The sequence below is a fragment of the Manacus candei genome, unplaced genomic scaffold (assembly GCF_025592945.1).
Source record: "Manacus candei isolate 608988 ecotype Guabito, Panama unplaced genomic scaffold, ASM2559294v1 h1tg000238l, whole genome shotgun sequence".
Taxonomy (NCBI): Eukaryota; Metazoa; Chordata; class Aves; order Passeriformes; family Pipridae; genus Manacus; species Manacus candei.
In genome coordinates this window covers 249,654-274,670 of record NW_026138286.1, presented here as the reverse complement: position 1 = coordinate 274,670, position 25,017 = coordinate 249,654, and the positions used below count along the sequence as shown (strand labels likewise).

Sequence of the window (25,017 nt, the reverse complement as noted above, 5' to 3'; positions counted from 1 at the left end):
TTCTCACTAACAGAACAATGACAAAAGATTCTCAATTTTTAAGCTAAACACAGAGACACACTAATCCACACACTATGGCTCTTACATCACAAACAAGCCTAACTACACATACACATCAAATCTAAAATCTTTATATACCAACCACAAAATACACACTCTACAGTAACTCTAAATGAATCCTCAGAAAGACATATCTATGAGTGAAACAACAATAAAACCTAATCCACTGGGTATCTTCTAGGCTTTGATTCGCTCCACACCGAATACAATAAAAATTTAAAGTCCGATCTAGCCTTATCTCCTGGCTGCCTCTACGTCCCAAGATATATTTATTACAATTAATACAACAAAGTCGTACATATAAACAACAGTTGCAAAAAAGGACAAATCTTAATTCTAGGTCTCAAGAAGTGTGGTATACTCACAATTAATTGCTCAGAACTACCTCCCATATGCAAAAAACAAACAAAGCATATAAAACACAAGCATTGCCACCCATATAGTAACTTAATCAACAAGAACAACAAAAACCACTTTAAAACAAAACAATTATAAGATATGAACCCAGACACTGGCACTCACGGCACCCACACAGAGTTCACCACACACACAGGGACGCGGCTTCCCAGGCTATGCTCTCCACCTGAGAATCTCCCTTTTACACAACACACATGGGGACGCGGCTCTCCAGGCTGTGCACTCCACCTGAAGATCTCCCACCAATACACAGGGACACGTCAGCTGAGCACTCCACCAACGAATTCCCTGGGGCACTGCTTATTCCTCCATGTATCCTGCCGACTACGCCAATTTATGTAGCAGTACGTTCGGATACATGTCCGGAATAAAGACAAGTGCCAAAAATACTCAAGCACACAAAATATCTTTTATTACAGTGAGAATAATAATACTAGTAATAAACTTAACAAGAGGGATTAAAAACTAAAAAGAAAAAGGGATACAAAATAACTATCTTATCGGGTGGCATTAAAACAAATACTACGAACAGCATTTAATACAGTATTAACTAGTGAAAAAGGGATACCAAAGAAGGATCTTAACACAATATTATGGATAACACGATAGCGGTTAGTAAAAAGGGAAAACTAAAGGAAAAATACTATAAACATAAAAGGGGAATTAAAGGAACACTAAAAGGATATTTAAAAAGTTTGTTCTCTCAGTTGCTTCCTATCAAAAAACTGTGCTTACCCACACAGACAGGCCAGGGCTGTCAGGATCTGCAGCAGCTGGTCGGTACCCATGCTTTGCGGGCGTCCCCGCGGAGCAACACAGTCTCGGTGGTAGGATGAGTATCGCTCAACTCAGCAGCTCCGACACCCCATTTTATCAGTTCCACATTACACTACGTAGGGCCAGTATGCAGTATAAGGTGATACCTGAATGGCAGCCAAACACCGCCTGATCATTACCTAATGGCAACAGTCTGCGCGTGCCCTACTTGTAGGGCAAGGGGCGAGCGACCCCTGCCCACATAATCTTCCTCCCATCATCATCTTTCTCACCCCTATGGATGACCTCTACCATTGTGTTTCAAGGGTAGATGTATCTATCTTGCAATATATAGCAAAACCAAGGAAAAACTCAACTCGGATAATAGGGAATATCAAGCTGACTTGCTAAAAAGCACAATGGACCTTACAAGCTGATTTGTTGAAAAGCACAATGGACTTTACAATTAGCTTCTGCCATGAAGTTACATTGTACCATACTCTAACTGGTTTCACATCCTAATATGACTTCGTTCTCACGCCTCTATGCTCCATTGATCATCTAATTCAAAAGTACCCCCCTTACATACCACCGCGTGATCAATGGTAGCAAGAGGGTGATAACGAACTACTCGTGATTGTAATGCATTTAGCCTGGTGTTTATCATTCCACGTACACATGTTAGTATACAGGGAATCATACACAATATGCATGTTATTATACATCCAACTATTGACAAACCTATTAACGCTTTTCGTAACCAGGGCCATCCCCATTTCCAATCACTGAAGAGGTTCCATTCATCATGAACATGTAATTGTTGAGTAAGGGTTTTTAATTTCTGGATGCTAGCATGAACAGATTCAGAATGATCACTTAAATTCATGCAGCACATGCCCTCAAAATCTTGACAGCCATGTCCCTGGGCTAACAACAAAAAATCAATAGCAGCTCTATTTTGTAAACTTGCATGTCTAACAGAGTCTACATCTGTGAGCAATGCACTCAAAGCAGCAGAAGTAGCATTAGCTTCTTTAGCCAACCAGCATCCTAGTTTATTTAGAGAAGCCAAAGCATGAGCAGTCCCTATCTGAGATATTACACTAGCAGTTATTCTTTCAGCCTTATTCCAAAACTCTACATCAGAGTTACAGTCTGGAATAAATCGCCGTGTGCTACGTCTGCGTCTTCTTAGTTTAGGCAAGGTTACGCTGCGAGGATGAAAAAAGGTTAATCGTCCAAAGGCACAAGGGCCTCCTACAGCCTTTCCCGGAATACCTTTCCATGCTCTTTGTCCACAAATGAGAAACAGATCATTTGGGAGACCTATCACATCGGATCCAGGAATAAATCGTTTTTGCAGAGTCTCATTGCACCAAGCTGATGCGTTCTGGTATATATCTCTAAGAAGAAATGTCAACTCCTGGATATGTGCAGTTTGCTAACATGGTCTCATTATATAGAGTTCCCCACCAGTAGTTATCAATGGGTATTCCAACCAGACAGGTGCGAAAAGGACTCGTGGGAGTTACCATGGACACACATATCACGTCCATCTTCGTCACGTTGGCCAGGGTGGTCCACACATTGACATCTAAAACAGAAGTCAGCAAAGAAGCAAAGTATAGCTGATATCTTTCTGGAAGGTACAGTTGGGTCTGGAAAAGGCCCTGCTGCTCTGCACCCTCAGGGGAGAAACCAGCTCCTGGGGGCTGTTGGATTCCATCCCACCGCGTGGTCCATGGTTGGACCATGACACTGGTGAATGACTCGAACAGTGTATTGATGAAGTGTCATTTCTAAAAATGTAAACAACATAACAACTGAGTAACAGTGGAAATACAGACAATAATATAATCATGTCTATCCCCAGTGAGGAGATCTAAGTGGATTACAGTGGTCATTTACTTGGAGTCAACAGTACTTGAGATAATCTTTTCCCGGTTGGCAGACCTAGTTTCCAAGTTTGGACAGGTGAACAGGTGTGTCCAATCGTATGGGCTCGGACAACGCAATGAATCTCAGGAATTTCTGCAAAATATAAAGTCTAGTACAACCGAACTTCTCATTTCAGAATTTTATAGTCTGGATTCATCTTTAACTCCTTCCCTTACTAATGAATCCCCAAGCTAAACTAATCTCCACAATAAGCTTACTCCTAGGAACCTCAATCACAATTTCGAGTAACCACTGAATAATAGCATGAGTCAGCTTAGAAATTAACACTTTAGTTATTCTTCCATTAATCTCTAAAAGCCACCATCCATGAGCCATTGAAGCCTCTACTAAATACTTTCTAACTCAAGCAGTCGCATCTACGCTACTTTTACTCTCCAGCATGACCAATGCATGATTCTCTGGCCAATGGGACATCACCCAACTAACCCACCCCATATCATGTATACTACTAACTATTGCAATTTCAATTAAACTAGGCTTAGTCTCATTTCATTTCTGATTTCCAGAAGTTCTTCAAGGCTCAACTATAACAACATGCCTCCTACTAGCCACAGTCACAAAATTTCCACCAACCACACTATTCTACCTAACATCCCCCTCACTCAACCCAACACTCCTATCTTCGATAGCTATTGCTTCCGCAGTCCTAGGTGGCTGAATAGGACTTAACCAAACCCAAACTCGCAAAATTTTAGCTTTCTCATCTATCGCACACCTAGGACGAATAACTATTATTCTCAACTATAACCCCAATCTGACTTTAATTACGTTCTATCTATATACTGTAACAACTTCCGCCATCTTCTTCATCCTTAACACAACCAATACCCTAAAACTATCTACTGTTATATCCACATGAACCAAAATTCCATCACTAACCACAATCCTTATGCTCACTCTCCTCTCCCTTGTAGGTCTTCCTCCCCTAACGGGATTCCTACCCAAATGGTTAATTATTCAAGAGCTCACAAAACAAGAACTAACAGTAGTAGCCACAGCTATTACCCTACTCTCTTTACTTGGACTTTTCTTCTACCTACGACTGGCCTACTGTGCAACCATCACACTACCCCCAAACTTCACTAACTACATAAAACAATGACAAACTAACAAACCAACTAACACCCTAACCACAACCTTTACCTCCTTATCAATTATACTCCTACCACTATCTCCCATAGTACTCGCAATCCCTTAGAAACTTAGGTTATTTAAACCGAAGGCCCTCAAAGCCTTAAACAAGGGCTAATCCCTCTTAGTTTCTGTTAAGGTACACAGGATACTAACCTGCATCTCCTGAATGCAACTCAGATGCTTTAATTAAGCTAGAACCTCCCCCTAGACAGATGGGCTTTGATCCCATAAAATTTTAGTTAACAGCTAAATGCCCCAACCAACAGGCTTCTGTCTACTAGATCCCGACGCATGTTTAATGCACATCAATGAGCTTGCAACTCAACATGAACTTCACTACAGAATCGATAAGAAGAGGAATCAAACCTCTGTAAAAAGGACTACAACCTAACGCTTCTACACTCAGCCATCTTACCTATGACTTTCATCAACCGTTGACTATTTTCCACTAACCACAAAGATATCGGCACACTTTACCTTATTTTTGGCGCATGAGCTGGTATAATCGGCACAGCCCTTAGTCTCCTCATTCGAACAGAACTAGGACAACCAGGCACCCTTTTAGGCGATGACCAAATTTACAATGTAATCGTCACCGCACATGCCTTCGTTATAATTTTCTTTATAGTAATGCCTATTATAATCGGAGGGTTTGGTAACTGATTAGTACCATTAATAATTGGTGCCCCCGACATAGCATTTCCACGAATAAATAACATGAGCTTCTGACTACTTCCTCCATCCTTCCTACTTCTTCTAGCATCTTCTACAGTAGAAGCCGGGGCCGGAACAGGATGAATAGTATACCCACCCCTAGCCGGAAATCTAGCCCACGCCGGTGCATCAGTAGACCTTGCCATCTTCTCCCTTCACCTGGCAGGTGTCTCATCCATCCTTGGGGCAATCAACTTTATCACCACAGCAATCAATATAAAACCACCTGCTCTCTCACAATACCAAACCCCTCTATTCGTTTGATCCGTCCCAATTACTGCAGTTCTACTTCTCCTCTCCCTACCAGTCCTCGCTGCTGGCATTACAATGCTTCTAACAGATCGAAACCTAAACACTACATTCTTTGACCCCGCAGGAGGCGGAGACCCAATTTTATATCAACACTTATTCTGGTTTTTTGGCCATCCAGAAGTCTACATCCTTATCCTACCAGGATTCGGAATTATTTCCCATGTTGTAGCCTACTACGCCGGTAAAAAAGAACCCTTTGGCTACATAGGCATAGTCTGAGTCATATTATCCATTGGTTTCTTGGGCTTTATCGTATGAGCTCACCACATATTTACAGTTGGAATGGACGTAGATACCCGAGCTTACTTCACATCCGCCACCATAATTATTGCAATCCCCACTGGCATTAAAGTCTTCAGCTGACTAGCAACCCTACACGGTGGAACAATCAAATGAGACCCGCCCATACTATGAGCCCTAGGCTTTATTTTCCTCTTCACCATTGGTGGACTAACAGGCATTGTTCTTGCCAACTCCTCCCTAGACATCGCCCTGCACGACACCTACTACGTAGTTGCACATTTCCACTATGTATTATCTATGGGGGCAGTATTCGCCATTTTTGCTGGCTTCACACATTGATTCCCACTGTTCACTGGCTACACCCTTCACTCTACATGAGCTAAAGCCCACTTTGGAGTAATATTCTTTGGGGTCAACCTAACATTCTTCCCACAACATTTCCTAGGCCTAGCTGGTATACCACGACGATACTCAGACTACCCAGATGCTTATACCCTATGAAACACCCTATCCTCCATCGGCTCCCTCATCTCCATAGTAGCTGTAATTATACTAATGTTCATTATCTGAGAAGCCTTCGCATCCAAACGGAACGTAGTGCAACCAGAACTTACCTCCACAAACATTGAATGAATTCACGGCTGCCCTCCTTCCTACCATACCTTTGAAGAACCAGCTTTTGTCCAAGTACAAGAAAGGAAGGAATCAAACCCTCATAAGCTGGTTTCAAGCCAACCGCATCAAACCACTCATGCTTCTTTCTTATGGGTTGTTAGTAAAATCATTACATAGTCTTGTCAAGACTAAATCACAGGTGAAAACCCAGCACCTCCCATCCCAACTCCATGGCCAACCACTCTCAATTTGGTTTTCAAGACGCTTCATCCCCTATTATAGAAGAACTTATTGAATTTCACGACCACGCCCTAATAGTCGCACTAGCCATTTGTAGCCTAGTCCTGTATTTACTAGCTCTTATACTTATAGAAAAACTATCCTCCAACACCGTCGACGCACAAGAAGTAGAACTTGTCTGAACAATCTTACCTGCCATTGTCCTAATTATACTAGCCCTCCCATCCCTTCAAATCCTCTACATGATAGACGAAATCGATGAACCTGACCTCACCCTCAAAGCTATTGGCCCCCAATGATACTGATCCTACGAATATACAGACTTTAAAGATTTATCTTTTGACTCTTACATACTACCAACTATGGATCTACCACTCGGTCATTTCCGCCTCCTAGAAGTTGATAACTGCATCGTCATTCCAATAGAATCCCCGATTCGAATTATTGTTACAGCTGATGACGTTCTCCACTCCTGAGCTGTTCCTAGCCTTGGTGTAAAAACCGATGCAATTCCAGGACGACTGAACCAAACTTCCTTTATCACAACCCGTCCTGGAATCTTCTACGGTCAGTGCTCAGAAATCTGTGGAGCCAACCACAGCTTCATACCTATCGTAGTAGAATCAGCCCCTCTAACACACTTCGAAAACTGATCTTCACTTCTAACATCCTAATCATTAAGAAGCTATGAACCAGCACTAGCCTTTTAAGCTAGAGAAAGAGGATTATTCACCCTCCTTAATGACATGCCCCAACTAAACCCTGCACCTTGACTTTTTATCATACTAACTTCATGATTCACTTTTTCTCTTATCCTTCAACCTAAACTCTTACTATTTACCCCAACTAACTCACCCTCCAACAAAACACTACCCACTATAAAAACCCATTCCTGAAACTGACCATGAACCTAAGCTTCTTTGATCAATTCATAAGCCCAACCCTCCTCGGAATCCCCCTTATCCTCATCTCGCTGTTATTCCCAACCCTATTACTTCCTTCTCCTGGCAATCGATGAGTTACAAATCATCTTTCAACTCTTCAACTCTGATTTCTCCATTTAATCACAAAACAACTAATAACCCCATTAAACAAAAAAGGCCATAAATGAGCCCTAATCCTATCATCACTCATAATTATACTTCTAACAATTAACCTATTAGGCCTCCTACCTTACACATTCACACCTACTACCCAACTATCAATAAACCTAGCCCTCGCCTTCCCTCTATGACTTGCCACCCTGCTAACAGGCCTACGAAACCAACCTTCAGCTTCCCTTGGACACCTCCTACCAGAAGGCACCCCAACACCTCTAATTCCTGCCCTCATCATAATTGAAACAACAAGCCTTCTCATTCGCCCTTTAGCCTTAGGAGTTCGCCTCACAGCCAACCTCACAGCAGGACACTTACTCATCCAACTCATTTCAACAGCCACTACCGTCCTCCTTCCCATTATACCTACCGTGTCCCTTCTAACTATAACAATTCTACTCCTCTTAACAATTCTAGAAGTGGCCGTGGCAATAATCCAAGCGTATGTCTTTGTACTTCTTCTAAGCCTTTACTTACAAGAAAACATTTAACCCTTAATGACACACCAAGCCCACTCATTTCACATAGTAGACCCAAGCCCTTGACCCATTTTTGGAGCAGCAGACGCCCGCCTCACTACCTCTGGGTTAGCCATATGATTTCACCACAACTCTATCCAACTCTTACTCCTAGGCCTACTCTCTATAATCCTAGTGATACTCCAATGATGACGTGACATCGTACGAGAAAGCACATTCCAAGGCCACCATACCCCTACAGTCCAAAAGGGCTTACGTTACGGAATAATTTTATTTATTACATCCGAAGCATTCTTCTTCCTAGGATTCTTCTGAGCATTCTTCCACTCCAGCTTAGTCCCCACTCCAGAACTCGGAGGACAATGACCTCCTATAGGAATCAAACCTCTCAATCCAATAGAAGTCCCCCTACTAAACACTGCTATCCTCCTAGCCTCAGGAGTCACTGTCACATGAGCACATCACAGCATTACAGAGGGCAATCGGAACCAAGCTACCCAAGCCCTACTTATAACCGTCCTATTAGGATTCTACTTTACAGCACTTCAAGCACTAGAATATTATGAAGCTCCATTCTCAATTGCCAACGGAGTCTATGGATCAACCTTTTTCGTCGCCACAGGATTTCATGGTCTCCATGTAATCATTGGATCCTCCTTCCTCTTGATTTGCCTCCTCCGCCTCGTAAAATTCCACTTCACATCCAACCACCACTTTGGCTTTGAAGCAGCGGCCTGATACTGACATTTTGTTGACATTATCTGACTGTTCCTCTACATAACAATCCATTGATGAGGATCTTGCCCTTCTAGTATATTAATTACAATTGACTTCCAATCTCTAAAATCTGGATCAAAACCAGAGAAAGGCAATTAACATCATCCTCTTTATATTCACAATTTCTCTATCACTATGTATTATCTTAACTTCACTAAACCTTTGATTAGCTCAAATAAATCCAGATTCAGAAAAATTATCCCCATACGAATGTGGCTTTGACCCACTGGGCTCTGCCCGTCTCCCATTTTCAATCCGATTCTTCCTTGTCGCAATCTTATTCCTCTTGTTCGACCTAGAAATTGCCCTCCTACTGCCCCTCCCATGGGCTACTCAACTCCTCTCCCCCCTCACTACCTTAACATGAACCTCCACAGTCATTCTCCTCCTCACACTAGGGCTAATTTATGAATGAATTCAAGGGGGCTTAGAATGAGCAGAATAACTTCAGAAAGTTAGTCTAGCAAAGACAGTTGATTTCGGCTCAACAAACCACAGTCCTACCCCGTGACTTTCTCAATGACCTTTCTGCATTTAAGCTTCTACTCTGCCTTCACCCTAAGTAGTCTAGGACTAGCCTTTCACCGAATACACCTAATTTCTGCCCTGCTATGCTTAGAAAGTATAATACTATCAATATACATTGCCCTCTCCATATGACCTATTCAAACCCAAACAACATCCCCCACCTTAATGCCCATTCTTATGTTAGCATTCTCAGCCTGTGAAGCAGGCGCCAGTCTAGCAGTCCTAGTAGTTTCCACCCGAACTCACGGATCGGATCATTTACACAATCTAAACCTTCCACAATGTTAAAAATAATTCTCCCCACAGTCATATTACTCCCCATGACCCTCCTATCTCCTCCAAAATTCCTATGACTCAATGTCACCTCGCACAGCCTCTTAATTGCAACCGCTAGCTTACAATGACTTCCTTCAACCTATTACCCTAGCAAAAACCTATCACCATGACTTGGAACTGATCAAATTTCATCCCCCTTATTAGTTCTATCTTGTTGACTTCTACCTCTTATAATCCTGGCAAGCCAAAATCACCTTCAACAAGAACCTCCCACACGAAAATATATTTTTACCATAACCATAATCCTCACCCAACCATTCATTATCTTGGCCTTCTCAGCCTTAGAACTGATATTATTTTATATCGCATTCGAAGCTACCCTAATCCCTACCCTAATTCTAATCACACAATGGGGTAGCCAACCAGAACGTTTAAGTGCTGGCATCTACCTCTTATTTTATACACTAATTAGTTCTCTTCCCCTAGTAGTAGTGATCCTCTATCTTCACACCCAAACAGGAACTATACACATCACTATAATAAAACTTTCACACTCATCTCTTACAAACTCCTGAACAGGCCTCATATCAAGTCTAGCCCTTTTGCTCGCTTTCATAGTGAAAGCTCCCCTTTACGGACTACACCTATGACTCCCAAAAGCCCACGTAGAGGCACCAATCGCAGGATCCATACTCCTAGCTGCGCTCCTCCTCAACTTGGGGGATACGGCATTATGCGTACCTCAATAATTACAAACTCCCTATTAGACTACCTCTACTACCCATTTTTAACCCTAGCCTTATGAGGGGCACTAATGACAAGCTCCATCTGCCTATGCCATATCGACCTTAAGTCATTAATCGCCTACTCCTCAGTAAGCCACATAGGTCTAGTCATTGCCGCAACAATAATCCAAACCCACTGATCCTTTTCAGGGGCCATAATCCTAATGACTCACCTCTTCCATACTATTTTGCCTAGCTAATACAAACTATGAACGCATACATAGTCGTACTCTCCTTCTAACACGAGGCCTACAACCCCTTTTACCTCTAACAGGAATCTGATGGCTCCTAGCCAACCTAACAAACATAGTCCTTCCTCCTACCACTAACCTGATAGCTGAATTAACTCTCATAATTGCACTCTTCAACTGATCCACCTTCACCATTATCCTAACCGGAGCCGCAACTCTACTAACTGCAGCCTATACCCTCTACATACTCCTTATAACCCAACGAGGTCCAACTCCAACCTATATTACAACCACCCAAAATTCAAATACACGAGAACATCTCCTTATAACACTTCATATCCTACCCTCCCTCCTCCTCATCCTAAAACCAGAGCTAATCTCAGGAATTCCCACATGCAAGCATAGTTTTAAACCAAACATTAGACTGTGATCCTAAAAATAGAAGTTAAACTCTTCTTGCCTGCCGAGGGGAGGTTTAACCAACAAGAACTGCTAACTCTTGCATCTGAGCCTAAGACCTCAGCCCCCTTACTTTTAAAGGATAATAGCAATCCACTGGTCTTAGGAGCCATTCATCTTGGTGCAAGTCCAAGTAAAAGTAATGGACTTCCCATTAATCCTCAACACCTCTATATTCTTGACCCTGGCTACCCTCTCTATACCCATCCTACTCCCCCTCCTATCCAAAAACTACCTAAACTCTCCAACAACCATCATACACACTGTTAAAACTTCCTTCATAGTTAGTTTAATTCCCATAATCCTCTCCATCTACTTAAAGATGGAAAATACCACTTTCTATTGAGAATGAAAATTTATTGCGAACTTCAAAATCCCTTTTAACCTTAAAATAGACCAATACTCCTTAACGTTTTTTCCTATTGCACTATTCGTAACATGATCTATTCTTCAATTTACAACATGATATATAGCCTCAGAACCCCACACCACAAAATTTTCTCTTTACCTTCTAATCTTTCTCATTGCAATACTCACCTTAATCATCGCTAATAACATATTCCTCTTATTTATCGGCTGAGAGGGAGTCGGAATTATATCCTTCCTCCTGATTGGATGGTGACACGGTCGAGCAGAAGCCAACACCGCTGCACTTCAAGCCGTACTTTACAACCGTATTGGGGATATTGGACTAATCCTCTGCATAGCATGACTAGCATCCTCAATAAACACTTGAGAAATTCAACAGCAATCCTCCCCAAACCAAATATCCCTTGTCCCTCTCTTAGGGCTCATCCTAGCCGCCACAGGTAAATCCGCCCAATTTGGCCTGCATCCATGACTCCCAGCAGCTATAGAAGGGCCAACCCCTGTATCTGCCCTACTCCATTCCAGCACAATAGTAGTTGCCAGAATCTTTCTACTTATTCGCACTCACCACATATTATGTAACAACCAAATTGCCCTAACTATGTGCCTTTGTATAGGTGCCCTATCCACCCTATTTGCTGCTACATGCGCTCTTACCCAAAACGACATCAAAAAAATTATTGCTTTCTCTACATCCAGCCAACTAGGACTAATAATAGTCACTATTGGCCTAAATCTACCTCAACTAGCCTTCCTACACATCTCTACGCATGCATTCTTTAAAGCCATACTCTTCCTTTGCTCTGGGTCTATCATTCACAGCCTTAACGGTGAACAAGACATTCGAAAAATAGGAGGATTACAGAAACTACTCCCTACAACTACCTCATGCCTGACAATCGGAAATTTAGCTCTCATAGGAACACCATTTTTAGCAGGGTTTTACTCAAAAGATCTCATTATCCAAAGTCTTAACACCTCCTATCTAAACACCTGAGCACTCCTCCTAACCCTCGTAGCTACAGCTTTTACTGCAACTTACAGCCTACCTATAGCCCTACTAGTACAAACTGACTACACCCGGATTCCCTCCATTACTCCCATCAATGAAAACAACCCAGCAGTCACAAACCCAATTACTCGTCTCGCTCTCGGAAGTATTATAGCTGGTCTATTAATTACCTCTTATATCTCCCCTACAAAAACCCCTCCTATAACCATACCACTGGTCACAAAAACCACTGCTATCATTATTACAACATTAGGCATCATTCTGGCATTAGAACTATCAAAACTCACACATACCTTCTCTGCCCCCAAACAAAATACCACTATAAACTTCTCCAGCACTCTAGGATATTTTAACCCCCTTATACACCGCCTCAGCTCTACTAAACTCCTAAACAACGGCCAGAACATTGCATCCCATTTAATCGACCTATCCTGATATAAAAAAATAGGCCCAGAAGGACTAGCGACCCTTCAACTCAAAGTATCCAAAATCTCAACTACTCTACACTCTGGACTAATCAAAACCTATCTAGGATCCTTCGCTCTATCTATCTTAATTATAATCTTATTTACACAGAACTAAGAATTAATGGCCCCTAACTTACGAAAACATCACCCCCTTCTAAAAATAATCAACAATTCTTTAATTGACCTCCCAACACCACCAAACATTTCCGCCTGATGAAACTTTGGATCTCTTCTTGGCATCTGTCTAACAATCCAAATCACCACTGGCCTCCTACTAGCAATACATTATACAGCGGATATCACCCTGGCATTCACGTCCGTCGCCCATACATGCCGAAATGTTCAATTCGGCTGACTAATCCGAAACCTCCATGCAAACGGCGCCTCCTTCTTCTTCATATGCATTTACCTACACATTGGACGAGGATTCTACTATGGTTCCTACCTATATAAAGAAACCTGAAACACAGGAGTTATTCTCCTCTTAACTCAAATAGCAACTGCCTTCGTAGGATATGTCCTCCCATGAGGTCAAATATCATTCTGAGGCGCTACAGTAATTACTAACCTATTCTCAGCAATTCCTTACATTGGCCAAACACTTGTAGAATGAGCTTGAGGAGGATTCTCAGTTGACAACCCTACACTTACCCGGTTCTTTGCCCTCCACTTCCTCCTCCCATTCTTAATTGCAGGTCTCACCCTCATCCACTTAACTTTCTTACACAAAACAGGCTCAAACAACCCCCTAGGTATTTATTCAGACTGCGACAAAATCCCATTCCACCCCTATTTCTCAATAAAAGATATTCTAGGCCTTTTGTTCCTCCTCATTCCTCTAATAACACTTGCCATATTCTCACCCAACCTCTTAGGAGATCCAGAAAATTTTACACCTGCAAACCCATTAGTAACACCTCCCCACATTAAACCTGAGTAGTACTTCCTATTTGCATATGCCATCCTACGATCAATCCCCAACAAATTAGGAGGAGTCCTAGCCCTAGCCGCCTCCGTCTTAATTCTATTTCTAGCCCCATTCCTCCACATATCAAAGCAACGAACTATAACCTTCTGACCTCTCTCCCAACTTCTATTCTGAATCCTAGTAACAAATTTTTTAATCCTTACATGAATCGGTAGCCAACCAGTAGAACATCCATTTATTATCATTGGACAACTCGCCTCAACTACCTACTTCACAATCATTCTCATCTTATTCCCCATTACTAGTCTCCTAGAAAATAAGATACTCAACCTCTAACCACTCTAATAGTTTATAAAAAACGTTGGTCTTGTAAACCAAAGACTGAAGGCCGCCCCCTTCTTAGAGTTTTCCAAAAAATATCCAAGCACCCCCCAACTTTCCAATCAACACGTACATCAAGGGGAGGGCCCCCCCCTCCCCCCATACCCTACAGTATGTATTACTTTGCATAGCATCCTCCACCACATTAGACATAACATGCATGTAGGAAAATCTGACATACTATTATTGCAAAAACCATCCAAATTTCCATACTATCTCCCATACAATCCAAAACTTGTCATTCACAGATCTAGGCACATTCCCACACAAGGACATAACATGTCATGTTCTAGGAATAATCCCGCCAAACGAACTAAAACCTAAGGCTGCTAATTTTCGCATAAAATCCTTCTCAATACGAGGAACGTCACAGAACCTAAAATCCATGGTCCATGGACCACTCACCACTTAACCTTGCTCTATGTACCAACCAAGAAGTGCTGGGTTACTTATTAGTCGTACTCCTCACGAGAAACCAGCAACCCGGCGCTAGTAATGTTTATCATGTCCAGCTTCAGGTGTATTCTTTCCCTTTCCACCAATAACCCACTCTCATAACTTGCTCTTTGTCGCCTCTGGTTCCTCGGTCAGGGCCATAACTTGCTTAATTTTCCTAAACTTGCGCTCCGTTACTAATGGTTGGGGATGTTCGGCCAACCTGGACCTCGTGATCGCGGCATTTTCTCTCTTCTAAACTTTTGGTTTTTTTTTTTGGGTAGATCTCAATAAGCCCTTCAGAATGCTCCGCCAGGGGGCTCCCATATATGGTTGACATGTACCCCTTATGGTCGGCGAGCGGTTTTCTCACTTTCGTGTGAAAATTAATGATATGGTTTCAAGTGTTACTCGGTCTCATATGGTTGCACTGATGCACTGTCACGTGCTGTTGGCTTGGTTTTTCCATTACGTCTCTCATCAAGTTGTAATTTAATTAATGCACGCCAGACATATTTTTTGTCGTCAATTTCACAAAAAATGACAAAAATTTTGTCATTTTTTGCAATGATCTAGGGACTTTCCCTCTATTCATCATTAATTTTTGTTTTTAAATTTTTTAACAAAAATTTCAAATTTTACAAACTTTCCATTCCCCTAATTTTCCAATTCAGACATTTGCATCATCAATTTGTTAAATTTTTTTAACACACTTTAATCTACCCCATCATTTCCTTTCATCATTCATTTGTTCATTTGTTTGTTTACACTTTAATCTACCCCATCATTTCCTTTCATCATTCATTTGTTCATTTGTTTGTTTACACTTTAATCTACCCCATCATTTCCTTTCATCATTCATTTGTTCATTTGTTTGTTTACACTTTAATCTATCCCATCATTTCCTTTCATCATTCATTTGTTCATTTGTTTGTTTACACTTTAATCTATCCCATCATTTCCTTTCATCATTCATTTGTTCATTTGTTTGTTTACACTTTAATCTACCCCATCATTTCCTTTCACCCTCTTACCTCCCCAATTAATCACCCCCACTACTCTAACTAATATTCCACCCACATACACCTTTAACAGTTGGTCCCAAACTTTTTTCCAACCCTTCAGAAAAAAAGGAATCAAACCTTTATCACCAACTCCCAAAGCTGGCATTTTCATTAAACTATTCTCTGAACCACACCTCCTTAAACCGCCCTAATTGCCCCACGAGACAACCCTCGTACAAGTTCTAGCACAACAAACAACATCAGCAACAGACCGAGCCCGCAATTAAAAATTGTCCCACCCCCCAAGAATAAAACATAGCCGCTCCCTCAAAATCCAACCGAATAGATAAAACACCCCCACTATCCACTGTGTTTATCCCCAACCACTCTAACTCAGATAGCCCTATAATAAACACCCCACCCCCCAACACTAAAACTAACCCAGCACCATACCCAACAACCTGCCAGTCCCCTCAGGTCTCAGGAAATGGATCTGCTGCCAATGAAACCGAATACACAAAAACCACTAACATCCCACCTAAATATACCAGAAATAACACTAGTGATACAAAAGACACCCCCAAACTCATTAACCATCCACACCCTACAATAGACGCCAACACTAACCCCACTACTGCATAGTATGGAGAAGGATTGGAAGCAACTGCTAGTCCTCCCAAAATAAAACTAACACTTAAAAATAGTATAAAGTACGTCATAACAATTCCTGCTTGGCCTCTATCCAAGACCTTTGGCCTGAAAAACCATCGTTGTAATTTCAACTACAAGAACATAAACCTTAACAAACCCGCCCACAACACTACAATCCTGCCCCTTTCTACTCTTCTAACTTCTCAACAACACATTCTTGTTATCCACTAGAACTACTTCTCCAACCACTAAACAAATCCTAAATCAATATCAACTATTACTACAACTAAAAGAAGCACAAATAATAATCACTATGCCTATAACAGCCTTAGTCCTTGTAGCTTACAATAAAGCATAACACTGAAGATGTTAAGACGGCTATTACACATACCCAAGGACAAAAAAGACTTAGTCCTAACCTTACAGTTAGTTCTTGCCAAATATATACATGCAAGTATCCGCATCCCAGTGAAAATGCCCTCAGCACCTTAAAAAGACAGCAGGAGCAGGCATCAGGCACACCACTCCAATTGTAGCCCAAAACGCCTTGCCTAGCCACACCCCCATGGGTTTTCAGCAGTAATTAATATTAAGCAATAAGTGTAAACTTGACTTAGTTAAAGCAACTTACCAGGGTTGGTAAATCTTGTGCCAGCCACCGCGGTCACACAAGAAACCCAAATTAACTTTATACGGCGTAAAGAGTGGTTTTTCATTATCACTTCAACTAAGACTGAAATGTAACCAAGCTGTTATAAGCACAAGATGCATCCAATACACCCATAGAAATGATCTTAGCTTCATGATCAACAAAACTCCACGAAAGCCAGGACACAAACTGGGATTAGATACCCCACTATGCCTGGCCCTAAATCCCGATGCTTTCACCACTTAAGCATCCGCCTGAGAACTACGAGCACAAACGCTTAAAACTCTAAGGACTTGGCGGTGCTCCAAACCCACCTAGAGGAACCTGTTCTATAACCGAGAACCCACGATACACCCAACCATCCCTTGCCAAATCAGTCTATATACCGCCGTCGTCAGCCCACCCCTAAACTGAGGGTTTAACAGTGGGCACAACAGCAACATCCCACTAATAAGACAGGTCAAGGTATAGCTCATGAGATGGTAGAAATGGGCTACATTTTCTAGCATAGAATACCTCACGACAAGGAGTGTGAAATCACTCCTAAAAGGCGGATTTAGCAGTAAAGCAGGATAATAATGCCTCCTTTAAGCTGGCTCTGAAGCACGTACATACCGCCCGTCATCCTCCTCACAAGCTAGGATTAATTTTATTTATAATAAACCCCTAAGCTAGAGATGAGGCAGGTCGTAACAAGGTAAGTGTACCGGAAGGTGCACTTAGTCTACCAAGACGTAGCTATAACTAAAGCATTCAGCTTACACCTGAAAGATATCTGTTCCATATCAGATCGTCTTGAAGCCTAACTCTAGCTCTTCTACCAGATTACATAGAAACTAAGTTAATACTACCCATTAAATCAAAACATTCTCTCACTCAACCTAGTCTAGGCGATAGAAAGGTAAACTCAAGACGCAATAGAGATCATGTACCGCAAGGGAAGGATGAAATAGTAATGACAACCCAAGCAATAAATAGCAAAGACCAACCCTTGTACCTTTTGCATCATGATTTAGCGAGAACTACCCAAGCAAAACGCCAATTTAAGCTTACTTCCCCGAAACCCAAGCGAGCTACTTACGAGCAGCTATCTACTGAGCAAACCCGTCTCTGTTGCAAAAGAGTGGGAAGACTCGTTAGTAGTGGCGAAAAGCCAATCGAGCTGGGTGATAGCTGGTTGCCTATGAAATGAATCTTAGTTCCCTCTTAATTCACCTCCCAGGACTACACTCAACCCACATGAAGCGAATTAAGGGCTATTTAAAGGAGGTACAGCTCCTTTAAAAAAGAATACACTCTCCCCTAGCGGATAAATTTAATTACGGCTTAATTGTGGGCCTTCAAGCAGCCACCATTAAAGAATGCGTCAAAGCTCCTCACCTAAAAAAATCTAAACTTCCTCATGACTCCCTCTTCCCCAATAGGCCAACTTATATTAAATAAGAGAATTTATGCTAAAATAAGTAACTAGGGATCCCCTCTATGGTGCAAGCTTACATTACAACATTATTAACAATCCACAGGATATTTTTTAACCTTAACAAGACCTTATACCCAAAACTCTGTTAACCCACCTATGGAGCACCCCCAAAGACGATTAAAATCTGTAAAAGGAACTAGGCAAATCCAAGGCCCGACTGTTTACCAAAAACATAGCCTTTAGCAAACCAAGTATTAAAGGTGAAGCCTGCCCAGTGACAATTCGTTCAACGGCCGCGGTATCCTAACCGTGCAAAGGTAGCGCAATCAATTGTCCCATAAATCGGCACTTGTATGAATGGCTTAACGAGGTCTTAGCTGTCTCCTACAGATAATCAGTGAAATTGATCTTCCCGTGCAAAAGCAGGAATAACCCCATAAGACAAGAAGACCCTGTGGAACTTTGAAATCTGCTACCACTCCCATAAACAATACTCACCCACAGGGCCTACTCCACCGGGATTTTGCTGGTGTGCATTTTTTGGTTGGGGCGACCTTGGAGACAAACTTAACCTCCAAATATCAGACAATCCATCTTAACCAAGAACTACCCATCAACGTGCTAATAGTAACCAGACCCAATATAATTGATTAATGAACCTAGCTACCCCAGGGATAACAGCGCAATCTCCTTCAAGAGCCCACATCGACAAGGTTTACGACCTCGATGTTGGATCAGGACATCCTAGTGGTGCAACCGCTACCAAGGGTTCGTTTGTTCAACGATTAACCGTCCTACGTGATCTGAGTTCAGACCAGAGTAATCCAGGTCGGTTTCTATCTATGTTACAACTCCTTCTAGTACGAAAGGATCGAAGAAGTAAGGCCTATGCCACAAGCACGCCTTCGCACCCAGTAATGAACCCAACTAAATTACTAAGAGCTCCACCATAACCCCCTCCTAGAAAAGGACCGCTAGCGTGGCAGAGCTTGGCAAATGCAGAAGGCTTAAGCCCTTTACCCAGAGGTTCAAATCCTCTCCCTAGCTCCAACACAAACCACATGACAATTCACTTAACCCTCACTTACTTTATTATATCAATATCCTATACTCTCTCCATCCTCATCGCCGTAGCATTTCTTACCCTAGTTGAACGTAAGATTCTAAGTTATATGCAAGCCCGAAAAGGGTCTAATATTGTAGGACCATTTGGTCTCTTACAACCTATAGCAGATGGAGTAAAGCTATTCATTAAAGAACCAATTCGTCCATCAACTTCATCCCCTTACTTATTTATATCTACTCCTATCTTAGCCCTTCTCCTAGCAATTACAATCTGAACACCACTTCCCCTACCCTTTCCCCTTACTGACCTAAACCTTGGCATACTCTTCCTTCTAGCTCTATCTAGCTTGGCAGTCTACTCAATTCTATGATCAGGGTGAGCCTCTAACTCAAAATATGCCTTAATCGGCGCCCTCCGAGCAGTCGCACAAACTATCTCTTACGAAGTTACCCGGGTCATTATTCTCCTATCCGTAATTATCCTTAGTGGTAACTACACCCTCAATACCCTAGCTACAACTCAAGAACCTCTCTACCTCATTTTCTCCTCCTGGTCCTTAGCAATAATATGATATATCTCCACTCTTGCCGAAACAAACCGCCCTCCATTTGACCTGACAGAAGGAGAATCTGAACTAGTCTCAGGGTTCAACGTAGAATATGCTGCAGGGCCATTCGCCTTGGTTTTTCTTGCCGAATATGCTAATATTATACTAATAAATGCACTCACAACCATTCTATTCCTAAACCCCAGCTCACTTAATCTCCCTCAAGAACTCATTCCCCCTACTTTAGCTACAAAAACCCTCCTCCTTTCCGCAGGATTCTTATGAATCCGCGCCTCTTACCCTCCATTCCGATATGATCAACTCATACATTTGCTTTGAAAAAACTTCTTACCCCTAACATATGCCTATGGCATACCAGCCTTCCTATCTCCTATGCAGGCCTACCCCCCTACCTAAGACACTCAAGGAAATGTGCCTGAATCCAAAAGGGTTACTATGATAAAGTAAACATAGAGGTATACCAATCCTCTCATTTCCTAATTTTAGAAAAGTAGGAATCGAACCTACACTAAAGGAATCAAAATCCTCTATACTCCCTCTATATTATTTTCTAGTAAGGTCAGCTAATTAAGCTAGCGGGCCTATACCCAGAAAATGATGGTTTAACGCTACCTTAAACCCCAAACTGTAAACCCTACAACCTAAACCCTAACCCTTGCTAACCTTAACCCTAACCCTAACCCTAACATCTCATAGCAGAGGGAGGGAGGGGCCTGATTCCTCATCAGATATATCAACAGTCAAAAGCCTGTAAGCTCAGCTCTTGCCTTTTCAGGGCTTCACACCGTCAGCACTGGAGGGAGGGAGGGGCCCGACTGCTCATCAGAGGTATCATGCAAGTCAAAAGCCTGAAAAGTCTCCTAGAATGCATAAATCATTAACCATTTCAGTCTCTGACAATTGGTCCACACAGTAACTGCAAGCTATGCCCAAAGCCTGTTCCCTAACCTTAGAAGAGAGACTGCAACCCTCAAGATGTTGGAGGCTCGAGGCATGGTCCGTGACACTAATCATGGCTATAACTCATAACTTCTTGGAGTATGGGGACTTCCCTCCTTCACCCCCGGCAGATCAAGGCCACCACTTCAACTGACAGACATGGAAGCATTGCTGGACCCTGTGGGCGGTGACTATATACATCTGTCCACTCTCAGCTTTTCTTTCTCTTACTCTCCCTTGCTCTTATCCTGCCTTTCTCTCCCCTATGCATTTTCTTTCCCCCCCCAAAGGTTATCTCTGTGTCACATTGGGGTATGACAGCACCCAAACTGCTCGCATGCCTGTTGATACAGAATTGTTAAAATAAACCTTGCCAGTATATGTTTTCAGACACCGATTATTTAGTGTCGTTTCACTTTAATCCACCCCAAGGGAATTATTAATAAAAACCTGAGTTACCCCCTCTCCCCTTTTCCTGGGGCGGGTTGTAACACCAATCAGCACTGACTCCGCCCAGTAGGCGGAGCCAGTGACGCAGAACAATCAACACGGACTCCACCTCTTGACTCCACCCAGTGGGCGGGGCCAGTGCTCTATAGAAGCAGAGTACATACCGGACGGCGGTGGGTATTCTGCCAGACACGCAACAGAACAGCAACAGCAAAAGCAGAGACGCAAGAGAAAAAGCAAAAGATTCTGACAGTGGTGGGCACTGAATCGGGTTTATAGCCCGAGAGGGGTTTACTGGGCACCACTGCGTTCCTGGAATGGGGTAAACCCGCGATAGTTAGATCGCGCATTGAGACAGATTCTGACTAACCCTAACCCTAACCCCAACCCTAACCCCTAACCCCTACCCTAACCCTAACCTTAACCCTAACCCGAACCCTAAAGCATTCGCTTTTTTAGGATTAGGGTCATGGAATCGGGTTTGCGCATAGCTTGCAGTCTCTTTTTTAAGGTTAGGTTCAGAGAAAAGGGTTTGCCTATAGCTTGCAGTCTCTTTTTTAAGGTTAGGGTTAGGTAACAGGGTTTGCGCATAGTTTGCAGTCTCTTTTTTAAGGTTAGGGTTAGGGAAGAGGGTTTGCGCATAACTTGCAGTCTCGTTTTTAGGGTTAGGGTTAGGGAAAAGGGTTTGTGCATAGCTTGCATTCTCACTTTTAAGGTTAGGGTTAGGGAAAAAGGTTTGCGCATAGCTTGCAGTCTCTTGGTTAGGGTTAGGGAACAGGGTTTGCGCATAGCTTCCAGTCTCTCTTTTAATGTTGGGGTTAGGGGACAGTGCTCTATAGAAGTAGAGTACATAGGTGGGTATTCTGACAGACACGCAACTGAACAGCAACAGCAAAAGCAGAGACCCAAGAGAGAAAGCACAAGATTCTGACAGCGGTGGGCAATGAATCGGGCTTATAGCCTGAGAGGGGCTTATTGGGCACCGCTGCGTGTCCAGAATGGGCTAAAACCGCGATTGTTAGATCGCGCACTGAGACAAATTCTTCCTAACCCTAACCCTTACCCATACCCCTAACCCTAACCCTAACCCTAACAGTAACCCTGTCTTTTGCTAACCGAAAACCTAACCCTAACCCTAACCCTAACTTTTGCTAACTCTAACTCTAACCCTAAATTTCCTAACCCTAACCCTTTCTAACCCTAACCCTAACTCAAAACCTAACCCTAACCCTAACCCTAACCCTAACCCTAACCGTAAACCCTAACCCTAACCCTAACCCTAACCCTAACACTAAACCCTAAACCAAAAGGAAACTTCCTTTGCTATGCCTACTGGGCGGAGTCAGTGCTGATTGGTGTTACAACCCGCCCCAGGAAAAGGGGAGAGGGGGTAACTCAGGTTTTTATTAATAATTCCCTTGGGGTGGATTAAAGTGAAACGACACTAAATAATCGGTGTCTGAAAACATATACTGGCAAGGTTTATTTTAACAATTCTGTATCAACAGGCATGCGAGCAGTTTGGGAGTTGGGCTATCAGTTGGGAGGCATGGCTGAAAATAAGAAAGAACAGCCCTAATTCCCAGGAAAGAAAGCCTGGAAGCTTTGGCTTTGTGGTGCAGTTGGTGGGCCACACTGGGCACTCCATGGGCAGGCAGTAAGAGTTTTCTGGATCTGGGAGTCAATCTGGGGGCCTCGGAGTGTTTGAGGGGAAGTTGGGAGTGTCCTGTGGGACCAGGATGGGATTTGAGGGCTCCTGGAGGGGCTGGGACGGGTGTATACTGCGGGCATTGTCTAGTATTGATGGGGGTAATCAGTGAGCTGACTGTTTTATAATCATCCAAATTTTAACACACAATATGATTATTAGAATAAAAAGCAAAAAGGTAATATCAACAAAACAGTAACAGGGTGAAGCTCTTGGTTGAAGACTGGTTTCTTCTTTTTCTCCAGTGATTTTAATTCTTTTTCGTCTGGGTTTTAATCCCATCTTTGGCATTTTGCTGCGAACATTTTGTCCCCATATCCATTGGAAATTGTATTAACTGTTGATGAGAACAAAGTGGAATCCCAAGGTATGTGATATATTGATAGGATTTCACTGGTTGGCTTTTAATTTGTCCAGGTTTATCGCCATAATGCTTCTGCTCTTTAACCACTTGAATGAATTGAGTTGTTTTCTGGGTCAGGTTCTCTTTTTGAGTCCAAGGTTTTTTAGTGGATTCAGTATCAGGTACAAAGGAAATTGAGGGAGGTAAAGAATAATCTTCCCTTTGTTCATTATCACAGGGATCACTCAGTCTATTTTCATTAATGTGAGGAAAGCTGGGAGACTCTAGAAACATCAGTTGAACTTCAAATTCTCCTTGTTTCTTTCTCTCCTGAGACTTAGAATCAGGGTTCTCTGTGGTTTCCCAAGTCTCAATGCCAGGGTAAGACACTGGTTTATCAAGTTGCCTGACCAAACCAGGAGCCTGTTTTTTTAGCAACAGTTTTGTCTCTGCACTCTGGCGCAACAAGACTTTGAAGGTGGTCAACCTCAGTTTGAAGCAGCTCATTTTTAGCAACAAGTTTATCCGATTTTTCTCCTGTTTCCCTCTCAAAGGCTAACGATGACTTCAGCACTACATTTTCTGATTTCAAAACAGTAGATTCAACATCAGAAATCCATTCATGACTTCCCTGTCAGCACTCCATCCAAATGTCTGTGCTCTCACTTTGACCTGAGAGAAACCTCAGGCAGGTGGAAAAGGGCAGATAAAGAAAAAACAGATGGGTCCAGCAGAAGTGATGCTGCTTCTGTCAAAAGCAGAGCAGAGACCGAAAGCACTTTAGGAAGTTGCTTACAGAAGCACTTGTGCATTCCAAGTTACAGCTCAGGAGTCTCAGTGACTTGTCCAACATGAGAGTTTCTTTTCCATTTCTCAACCCCCAGATTCCTCAGGAGTAGGAAACTGGAAACACTGACTGAGAAAAGCTCCATTCCTTCCTAATAATTGTGCTTTGTCCTTCACATTTGACAGTGCTCTTGGAAATGTGCTGCTGTGATCTGGATCTGTGAGCAGCCCTGACCTCCCAGAGCACTCATCCAACGGCAGGAAGACCCCACCTGGCTCCTGCTGGCGTTCTTGCCACCACGACCCAGTATGGGTCAATGGAATGGGGAGCAGGGTGGTGGGACCAGGAAGGACCAGTTAAGGGGGTTGGGGGCACTTCAACATCTCCATCAAGGTCAGACCAGTACAGACCGGTACAAACCAGTATGGACCAGTATAGACCAGTATAAACCAGGGTAGAGCAGTATAAACCGATATAAACCAGTACGGGTCACTGAAACAGGGAATGGGGTGGTGGGATCAGTAAGGACCAGTTAATGGGGTTGGGGGCGCTTCATCATCTCCGTCAAGGTCAGACCAGTACAGACCAGTATAAACCAGTATAGACCAGTATGGACTGGTATAGACCGGTATAGACCAGTATAAACCAGTATGGACCAGTACGGGTCACTGGAACGCGGAATGGGGTGGTGGGACCAGTAAGGACCAGTTAAGGCAGAACTCAGCTGGGACTTAGTGGTTTGCGGGTGGGCGTGTCCCTTCTTTAGGTGGGCGTGGTCTCTCCCTGGTGGGCGTGTCC

The 25,017-nt window shown here is 42.8% G+C and overlaps 1 protein-coding gene, 1 long non-coding RNA gene and 1 pseudogene across 2 annotated transcripts in view; 2 read left to right on the top strand and 1 right to left on the bottom strand.

Moving 5' to 3' along the window:
• The window catches only part of LOC127464586 (uncharacterized), a 31,527-nt gene extending 24,402 nt beyond the window's left edge, over positions 1 to 7,125 (top strand). Inside the window, exon 2 of the long non-coding RNA XR_007901457.1 lies at positions 6,850 to 7,125. This is a non-coding gene — a long non-coding RNA (uncharacterized LOC127464586). The remainder of the gene's footprint in view (positions 1 to 6,849) is intronic.
• LOC127464581 (uncharacterized) overlaps positions 1 to 25,017 on the bottom strand; it is a 113,464-nt gene that overhangs the window by 78,185 nt on the left and 10,262 nt on the right. The window lies entirely within an intron of this gene.
• LOC127464582 (NADH-ubiquinone oxidoreductase chain 2-like) lies at positions 3,335 to 4,750 on the top strand (annotated as a pseudogene).